Below are 10,215 nucleotides of genomic sequence, written 5' to 3' on the forward strand. Positions count from 1 at the left end.
TAGTGAAAACGTATTATGACAAGTTTGAGGAATATGTCATAAAAGTTTCAAGAAAATCTACATGGAGTTAGCAAGTCCTTCGAGTATTTTGTTACCCAGGTAAAGTTGACAGTTAAAGACTGTAACTATCCAAACAGTGACGAGATGGTTAAAGATCGGATTGTTTTTGCTACGAACTCACATGAAGTGCATGAAAAGCTATTGAGTCATGGCTCATCAGATTTGACTTTGGAAAAGGACATAGACATTGTCACGCTCTGACATTAGATATCTCTGTTTTCTTTATATTTGGTTAGGTCAGGGTGTGACTAGGGTGGGTATGCTAGTTTTTGTATTGTCTAGGGTTTTTGTATGTCTATGGGTTTTGTAGGTCTAGGTATTTGTATGTCTGTGGTGGCCTGACATGGTTCCCAATCAGAGGCAGCTGTTTATCGTTATCTCTGATTGGGGATCATATTTAGGTAGCCAATTTCCCTTTTGTGTTTGTAGGTTCTTGTCTATGTGTAGTTGTCTGTCAGCACTCATTTGTTTAGCATCACGGTTCATTTTGGTTAGTTTGTTCAGTGTTCATTCTTATAATAATAAAGAATGTACGCATACCACGCTGTGCCTTGGTCTCCTTCGTACAACGAATGTGACAGACATTGCATGCTCATCCAACTGTACAGAGAGACTGACACAAGAGATCACGTTGGAACAAACATTGAGCAATCATTTGCTTGGACTGGAATTGCACAAAGTTAGATTTAAACTGAATGCAGGTGCCCAGGTGAACATAATACCAGCAACATGTCAACTCACAGGGTGTGGTGGTGAACCACTGGATGTTAAAATGGATCTGACATAAGGACACTGCAGTCATGTTAGAGTTCTACATTCTCAGCACACAAGGGCTTGTCTAGACATGGATTTAATCAAACGGGTGTTGTTTGTCAATGCAAATGCAACACTGAGTGAAACACAGAATGTAACTAACATTATGGAGGAGTTATCTGACATGTTCCAAAGTATAGCAGAACGCAGCACGCCTGAAAGCTCAGCTGGACGTCATAGAGAAAGGCAAAATCGTTGTAAAGGAGACTGAGCCTACAGACTGGATCTTCAGGTTTGCTCCCAGACTGTCAGAAGTAAACACACCACTACGTCACCTCCTGAAACAGAGCAGTGAGTTCGTGTGGGACATAATTAATGACGCTGCGTTCCAGCAGATGAAAGAGCCAGAACCTGTGCTCACCTATTTTGACCCCCACAAGGAATTCAAGTCAAGGCTGAGGTAGTCTCATTACCTAGAATCAAATGTCTGTCATGGGAAATGTTGAAGGAATTTAATTCCTCTGTTTTAATTCCCAATTAAAATTAAACACTGTTATTCACAAGAATTTGTAAGACCCTTATTTTATAGGAATGGTGTTAAACGGTGTTAAAAGTCAAGTATCAGCCTTTAATCAAGAGAGTACTGAGTACATACACATTTTACCACAGGTTATAAACTGAAAATGACGTCAGCGTTTTCTCAATTTTCAGTCTCTTCTTGACACTGGTAGAAAGGCTCTATAGCTCTCAAGCCTTCCCTCCTCGCCTAGAGCCAAGGTCAGTCAGTGTAGATAAGCATTCTAGACTGTCTGGATAGTAGTTCATTCATTTGTACCAAGGAACAGACCATCATCGTTCTAAACTCTTGACTACATTCACTACATTATATTCAATACTGGGAGCAAGAGAGAAAATTCATACATGTACAGTAGCATAATAGTATTCTGATTAGTAATCCTGATTGAAATGTATACATAATTAGTCATTATAGATAAAAAATTCCCTTAACAGGAAACTATGCCTAAGAGATTATGGAGGACTGAAGATAACGGTGCAGAATGCCTTGTGAATTTTTTGGGAAATTAATGTCCCTTAAACTGACCAAATAATAGTACTTTTATGCTGATCTGCTCACACCTGGGCAACAACACCCAAACTGGATAATAACTCAAAACAACTTGTAGGGCTAGAGAATTTTATAGACAAACACTATCAACGCAGTCAAAACAAAAAAATGGCGGAGAGTAACCACGGAAACAATGGAGAACCAAACTCTAAAAGAAAACTAAGAGACTCTTCGACTGACACAAGATTGACTATATTTACCACCCTGTACGGTAAGCGTGGAAACCAAACTGCTAAAATCTGTAAATGATCAATTAGACGTGTTGGAGTTAGTTCAGATAGATATACAGTACCAGTCTAAAGGTTGGACACACCTACTCATTCAAGGGTTTATCTTTATTTAGACTATTTCCTATATCGTAGAATAGTAGTGAAGACATCAAAACTATGACATGACACATATGGAATCATGTAGTAACCAAAAAAGTGTTAAACAAATAAAAAATATATTAGATGTTCTTCAAAGTAGCCAACCTTTGCATTGATGACAGCTTAGCACACTCTAAGCATTCTCTCAACAAGCTTCACCTGCAATGCTTTTCCAACAGTCTTGAAGGAGTTCTCACATATGCTGGGCACTTGTTGGCTGCTTTCCTTCACTCTGCGATCAAACTCATCCCATACCATCTCAACTGGGTTGAAGTCGGGTGATTGTGGAGGCCAGGTCATCTGGTCCAGCACTCAATCACTCTCCTTCTTGGTCAAATAGCTCTTACATAGCCTGGAGGTGTGTTTGGGGTCATTGTCCTGTTGAAAATAAATGATAGTCCCACTAAGCGCAAACCAGATAGGATGGCGTATCTCTGCAGAAGCCACTCTTTATATGTTAATTGCTGAATCTCAGTTTGCCATGTTGGTATTATGGTTTTGTTTTGTTAGCTTAGGAAAATATGTGGTACATTCTTGGTGTATTATATTTCTTAACCACAAGGGTTTGACGTTGAGTCATTTTCAGGTTCATTTGATATATTTCAATGCTAAAATGGATGACAGTTTATTCTGATGTTGTGAATATGAGATTACACATGGAAACACATTTATTTGTATTATAGTAAATTAGGAATTATTAGAAATGGTTAAATCCACTATACTATCACAATGACTTTGATAGACATTTCAATTGTTATTTTCTTAGTATATTATACAGCAGAATTATGGAGAATTGCTGTGATAGTGCTAATTATATCCCGTTGACTACTCATCATTCATCCATACTGTGGGTGTATTGCAGCTTTGGAAATAAATGAACTATCCATCCATTACTCCTTCCTGTGTTGACTAACTGACCTGGGGGACAGGACCAGGAAAGTCACACTCTGGTAATCCATGACTGTGCCTTGAATTCGAAATACATCACAGACAGTGTCACCAGCAAGCACCTCCACAACCATCACACCTCCTCCTCCATGCTTCATGGTGGGAACCACACATGCAGAGATCATCCATTCACCTACTCTGCATCTCACAAAGACACGGCGGTTGGACCAAAGGACAGGTTTCCACCGGTCTATTGTCCATTGCCCAAGTTTCATGGCCCAAGGGCTGTCAGGTTTTTAATGACCACACTGATTATCCAATGGGCTGTCAGGTTTTTAATGACCACACTGATTATCCAATGGGCTGTCAGGTTTTTAATGACCACACTGATTATCCAATGGGCTGTCAGGATTTTAATGACCACACTGATTATCCAATGGGCTGTCAGGATTTTAATGACCACACTGATTATCCAATGGGCTGTCAGGTTTTTAATTACCACACTGATTATCCAAGGGCCTGTCACGTTTTTAATGACCACACTGATTATCTAATGGGCTGTCACATTTTGACCACACTGATTATCCAATGGGCTGTCACGTTATTAATGACAACACTGTGATTGCCCAATGGTCTGTCACCTTGTTAATGACCACACTGTGGGTCATTAATAACTACCTGTCATGTTACCTGTCACCTTCATAATGACCACACCGTGGGTCATTAATAACATTAATAACTACCTTGCTTGAATGATGTCAAATTCATGCTTTTCATGCTTTTCTCCTTCCATAAACCAACAGCTGTTTCAAAGGGGGTGAGGTGGAGTTTAAAACACACACTAGAACCTGAAAGGATACTCTTGTGAATCCTCTGCTGAAGTAGGTCATCAAGGAGGAGAGCAGACTCCTCCTTTACTGACTAATAAATTAACACTCTACTCAACCTCTCAACCACTCATTAGTTTCCCTGTCACTGACATACATTTTATTCACTGGGAGATTCTCATTTGGCCAAAAGTCTGTCCTCTCCTCGACTCCTCTGTCCTCCTCTGTAAGTCGTTCTGAATAAGAACGTCTGCTGAATGACTAAACTGTAAATGTAATGCTCTGCTCTCAGCTGTTTTCCTGTTCAAGAACATCCGTTAGATAGTCAACAGAAACTATCTGTTGTTGGAAAGCAGTCTCTAGTTCGGAGGTGCTTTGTGGACACGGGCCCTGATCTAGACCCGTCTTCATGAAGAGTGTTCATAACAGTTTTACTAATTAGATCATATTGAAGCAGATTGTTCTGGACTGGGAAAACCTGATCCTAGATCAGCACTCTTAATCTGAGACACTATGAATAAGGGACATGTAATGCCAGGGGTGTAATGGAGAAACAGAGAGTTCAGGGTAGCGCTACTTTTAATTCACCACACATGTGAAACCGACGCCAACCCAAACGAATGCCCCAAAAACACGGGGAACTAAACAGTCCAGAAAATACACACATACACGGACAACCGTGACCTACAGTCGTGCACAAATGTACAAACAGAATAATCCCGCACACCCAGCAGGCGGGCCGGCTGGATAATAAAGCCCAACCAATAAACCTAATTAAATACAGGTGTAACTAATAAACAGACAAGGGGGAAAAAAGCATCAGTGGCAGCTAGTAGGCCGGTGACGACGACCGCCGAGCGCCACCAGAACAGGAAGGGGAGCCACCTTCGGTAGGAGTCGTGACAGGACAGGTCTCCCCTGATCTGAGACACTATGAATAAGGGACAGGTCTCCCCTGATCTGAGACACTATGAATAAGGGACAGGTCTCCCCTGATCTGAAAGCAGTGGTGGAAAAAGTACTCAGTTGTCATACTTGAACAAAAGTAAAGATACCTTAATATATAATGACTGAAGTAAAAGCGAAAGTCACCCAGTAAAATACTACTTGAGTAAAGTCTAAAGGATTTTGGTTTAAAATATACTTATTTATCAAAAGTAAATGTCATTTCTGAAATATACTTAAGTATCAAAAGTATAAATAATTTCTTATTCCTTATATCAAGCCAACCAGACGGACGGTACAATATATATTTACTTTTGTTTTTGGGATAAACAGCACACTCCAAAACTCAGACATCATTTACAAATAAAGCATTTGTCTTTAGTGAGTTCGCCAGAGCAGAGACAGTGGGGAAAAGTTATCTTCATAAGTGTGTGAAGTTGACCATTTCCATGTGCTGCTAAGCATTCAACATTTCATCAGTACTTTGGGGTGTCAGGGAAAATGTATGGAGTAAAAATGAATTATGTTATTTGGGAATCAAATCAAATCAAATTTTATTGGTCACACACACATGTTTAGCAGATGTTAATGCAAGTGTAGCGAAATGCTTGTGCTTCTAATTCCGACCGTGCAGTAATAACTAACAAGTAATCTAACAATTTCACAACAACTACCTTATACACACACAAGTGTAAAGGAATGATTAAGAATATGTGCATATAAATATATGGATGAGCGATGGCTGAACGGCATAGGCAAGATGCAGTAGATGGTATAGAGTACAGTATATACATGTGAGATGAGTAATGTATGGTATGTAAACATTATATAAAGTGGCATTGTTGACGAGTGATATATTTATTACATCCAATTATAAATTATTAAAGTGCCTGGAGATTGAGTCTGTATGTTGGCAACAGCCACTGAATGTAGTGATAGCTGTTTAACAGTCTGATGGCCTTGAGATAGAAGCTGTTTTTCAGTCTCTCTGTCCCAGCTTGATGGACCTGTACTGACCTCGCCTTCTAGATGAACACGGGGTGAACAGGCAGTGGCTCGGTGGTTGTTGTCCTTGACTGTCTTTTTGGCCTTCCTGTGACATCGGGTGGTGTAGGTGTCCTGGAGGGCAGGTAGTTTGCCCCCGGTGATGCGTTGTGCAGACCTCACTACCCTCTGGAGAGCCTTATGGTTGTGGGCGGTGATACAGCCCGACAGGATGCTCTCGATTGTGCATCTGTACAAGTTTGTGAGTGTTTTGGGTGACAAGTCAAATTTCTTCAGCCTCCTGAGGTTGAAGAGGCGCTGTTGCACCTTCACCACGCCGTCTGTGTGGGTAGACCGTTTCAGTGTAGTTAAATTAAAGTAAAACAAATATGAATAGTGAAGTACAGTACAGATGCTCAAAAAAACGACTTAAGGAGTAGGAGAAGTACTTTAAAGTATTTTTTACTCCTGCATTTTTACACGTCTGCAGTTCTACTACTCTGAGAAGTAGGTTTGGCCTAGTGACACAGTGGCCAGCAATAATGACACAACGGCCAGTAATAGTGACACAACGGCCAGTAGGCTAAACAGTTTGCATGTGTCGATGAGGAATTATATCATAGCAATGAGTGCAACATAGCGGTTATAATATGACATTGATGGCAAAATGTTTCAACTAGTAAAACATAATAAACCTGGACCATGGACTTGCAGCATTCGGTCAGGACTCCTGCCACATAAGTGAGGGAAAATGCTCATACACTGAACAGAGAAACAGGCTACAGACAGTAACCTAACCATAATGCATCCATGAATGTAACGCAGTAGCCTGTGACACAGCACAGGCAATGACAAAGATCATTAGCATTACAAGTTACTACCATCATATACAGCTCTGGTGGAAAATTAATAGACCACTCCAAATTAGGAGACCACTCTTAATTTATTCCACAGCTGTATTAATGTAGCCTACTGGTACACTAATGATAGTGAGCATGATAGAAGCAGCAGCAACACTAGAGCTTCAGGTGCTCCTGCAGAACTGGAGGTGCTCAGTTCAGAGTCAGACTCAGAGCAGGAACCTTCAGGTACAACTGAAGAGCACAAACCTAAACATGTAGTTTATGATTTTAATTCATATGTGCTTTATTTATGAGATTATCAGTAGGACTGTAATCAGGGGCAATACCTTGTACATTTGTATGTGCTATGATTGGTGTATTCCTAGTGAGTTTGAGGGGGCACCCACAGCCATACATTACCTTGAAAGCTCAGTGTTCAGATGGACTTACCAACATGTAGCCTCAAATGTTTGTATTTTGTAATGTGGATAACTTTCTTCCCAGATGAACATAGTGACCAAATTTCTAACTAGTTTGGTACCCGTTGCATCAACAAATAGGGTTAGCCTACAAAATTAGCGATCTGGTGGTTTGCATGAACAGGGTGGCCTGGGATGGAGTCAAATTCCCAGCCTGAATTGTTTCAGTCCGCCCCTGGGGGGCGTGATACACCCAAAAGGGCCACATCGTGACACTGTAAAAGGTAAATGTCGATTGGTAAAAAGCTTTGACTAAGACCTCATCTTCTAAGAGAAATCCTAAAACAATTCAGAAACATGATGAAGCCAGACTGAGACCATCTTGCCGTAAAGCACGTTGTTTTAATTGATGCTATAAGGAAGTGAATACACGAGAGAAAGGGTGAGAACCAATCAGACACAAGGTCACAAAGGTCATAGGTTACATTCTAACCATAATACTGTTCCATCTAGTGACTGTAGCCGTAGCTGTAGGTATAGTAGACGATGCCTTTCTTCAGGTGGCAGGTCTCAGTGTGTCTTCCTGGGCGGATGGTGGCGGTGCAGGTTCCCATGTGGCGATCTGGTCCGATGACATCATCCCACACCTAATCATAATAACAATAATAGTAAAAAAAATATATATCCTCATCATCATCATCATCATCATCTTCATCATCATAATAATAATAGATGGGATTTACATAGTGATTTTCCAGTGCTCAAAACGCTTTGCATAGTAAGGGGGGAAACTCACCTCCACTGTCAGGACAGAGTTGGGAAGGATGTTAGCGAAGTTGAACTGGTCGGGCCAAGTGGGGTTTTCCTGTTTCTTTCAGAATGCTGCTCTTGCCATGAAAGGATGAGCCACACCACACCTGAGGAAGAGAATGTTGTCAATAGACTTTATTAAACTTTTTGTTAAAGTATTATTGTGCATTAAATAGTAAATTATTGCTAATGTATGTACAGTTGGCTCACTTGAATGAGGAACCATTATATGTACATTATAATTAATTAATTCATTTGATTGTTCATTTTCTTTTACTATTACTTCACCTAACAAGTAACAAGCCAATCACTGACATGTTCATGATGTCTGTCCTGTCTGTAACATCACTGTAAAAAAAAATTTTTTATCTCCCCACCTGACAGTTTGTTGTTGTAATAAGAATGTTTTGTTAACTGACTGTTTGGGTTAAATAAAGAATAAATAAATGAGTAAATTCACCTTGACGTAGGGGTCTGGTTTTGAGAAAAAGCGTCCTTTCAGGTTGGAGGCACGAATATCATACACTCTGATGGGGCCGTCATTCAGGTCACAGTGTACAAGAGTCAGGGTGCATAGCACCAGCAGTCCCAGGTACAGAGAGAGAGAGGCCATGGTACACTGTCAGAGAGAGAGGAGAGGAGAGGAGAGGAGAGGAGAGGAGAGGAGAGGAGAGGAGAGGAGAGGAGAGGAGAGGAGAGGAGAGGAGAGGAGAGGAGAGGAGAGGAGAGGAGAGGAGAGGAGAGGAGAGGAGAGGAGAGGAGAGGAGAGGAAGAGGAGAGGAGAGAAGGGGAAGATAAACATGTCAGAAGAGCTTGGAAACTAACACTACAAACTGTATTCAGAGAGGAGTCCAAAATTGAGCTGAAAGTTCAGGATATATTATCAGTGTTAAGAGATTAGTCAGTGGAAGAAGAGAGAGAGATCAATGGACAGAGAGAGAGAGAGAGACGGACAGAGAGAGAGACACGTACAGAGAGAGAGAGAGACGGACAGAGAGAGAGACGGACAGAGAGAGAGAGAGAGACGGACAGAGAGAGAGACGGACAGAGAGAGAGACGGACAGAGAGAGAGACGGACAGAGAGAGAGAGAGATGGACAAGAGAGACGGACAGAGAGAGAGACGGACAGAGAGAGAGAGCGAGAGCGACAGACAGAGAGTGCGAGAGAGAGAGAGACGACAGAGAGAGCGAGAGAGACGGACAGAGAGAGCGAGAGAGACGGACAGAGAGAGCGAGAGAGACGGACAGAGAGAGCAGAGAGAGACGGACAGAGAGAGCGAGAGAGAGCGGACAGAGAGACAGACAGACAAGAGAGAGAGACGGACAGACAGAGATAGAGAGAGAGAAATAAATTGAAGATGCACAAGAACAATCCTGAATCAGCATAAATACAGGCTCTTATTCAATTGCAGAATTTGATTAAAAAAACAAGCATCTCCAGGATGGAGGGAGATGACACTTGATACAGAAACTAATGGTTTTACACATTCATTTCTGACAGCAAACCTGCTGAGAAGTCATCCAGTGTACTCAACCAAACTGACACTTCATTTCTATATCTGCTATTGATCCAACTAAATGGCTTTAAGGAACGCCACTCACTGTCTGCAGTCGACTGAATCCCAGCCACTGTCTACAGAGACAACAAAGATAAGATGGATGCCCAGAGAGAGAGAGAGAGAGAGAGAGACAGAGAGAGAGAGACAGAGAGACAGAGAGAGAGAGAGAGAGAGAGAGAGAGAGAGAGAGAGAGGAAGAGAGGTAGTAGAACAGCACCAGAACAACAGCTCATGTCTTACCTGGATATTCTTGAGCTGTACGTCTGTCTTCTCTAGTCACCCAACTGCTGATGGTCCTTACTGTGCCATCTAGCTGTTTATAAAGATCTCAGCCCCCCCAGGTGGTATGTTGACCCACAGGTGGTATGTAGGACTACTTAACCAATGAGAGCACACCTTATATTACCACGAGACTTATTTCAGCCTATAAGGTGTAACAACAAATTCTGATACTATTTGTTCAATCAGCTTTTCAGATACTATTCCAGGTAATGTCAAAAGGCCAGCCCAGTGAATCAACAGTTAGTTGAGGGAGAGGACATTGCTAAGGGTGGACATGGTAAATAGTACTGCATACAATCTGTAATTCTTCAGTAATACCATTAATCATTTTATACAGTGCATTCAGAAAGTA

General features: G+C 41.4%; 1 long non-coding RNA gene across 1 annotated transcript; it reads right to left on the reverse strand.

The window, feature by feature from the left end:
* Positions 1 to 7,587: 7,587 nt before the first annotated feature.
* On the reverse strand, positions 7,588 to 9,946 carry LOC116368459 (uncharacterized). The gene is made up of 4 exons (XR_004208541.1): positions 9,822 to 9,946; positions 8,483 to 8,641; positions 8,009 to 8,129; positions 7,588 to 7,859 (listed from the first exon to the last, which is right to left on the reverse strand). It is a non-coding gene; the product is annotated as an uncharacterized LOC116368459 (long non-coding RNA).
* Positions 9,947 to 10,215: the final 269 nt, after the last annotated feature.

The sequence above is a fragment of the Oncorhynchus kisutch genome, unplaced genomic scaffold (assembly GCF_002021735.2).
Source record: "Oncorhynchus kisutch isolate 150728-3 unplaced genomic scaffold, Okis_V2 scaffold1930, whole genome shotgun sequence".
Taxonomy (NCBI): domain Eukaryota; kingdom Metazoa; phylum Chordata; class Actinopteri; order Salmoniformes; family Salmonidae; genus Oncorhynchus; species Oncorhynchus kisutch.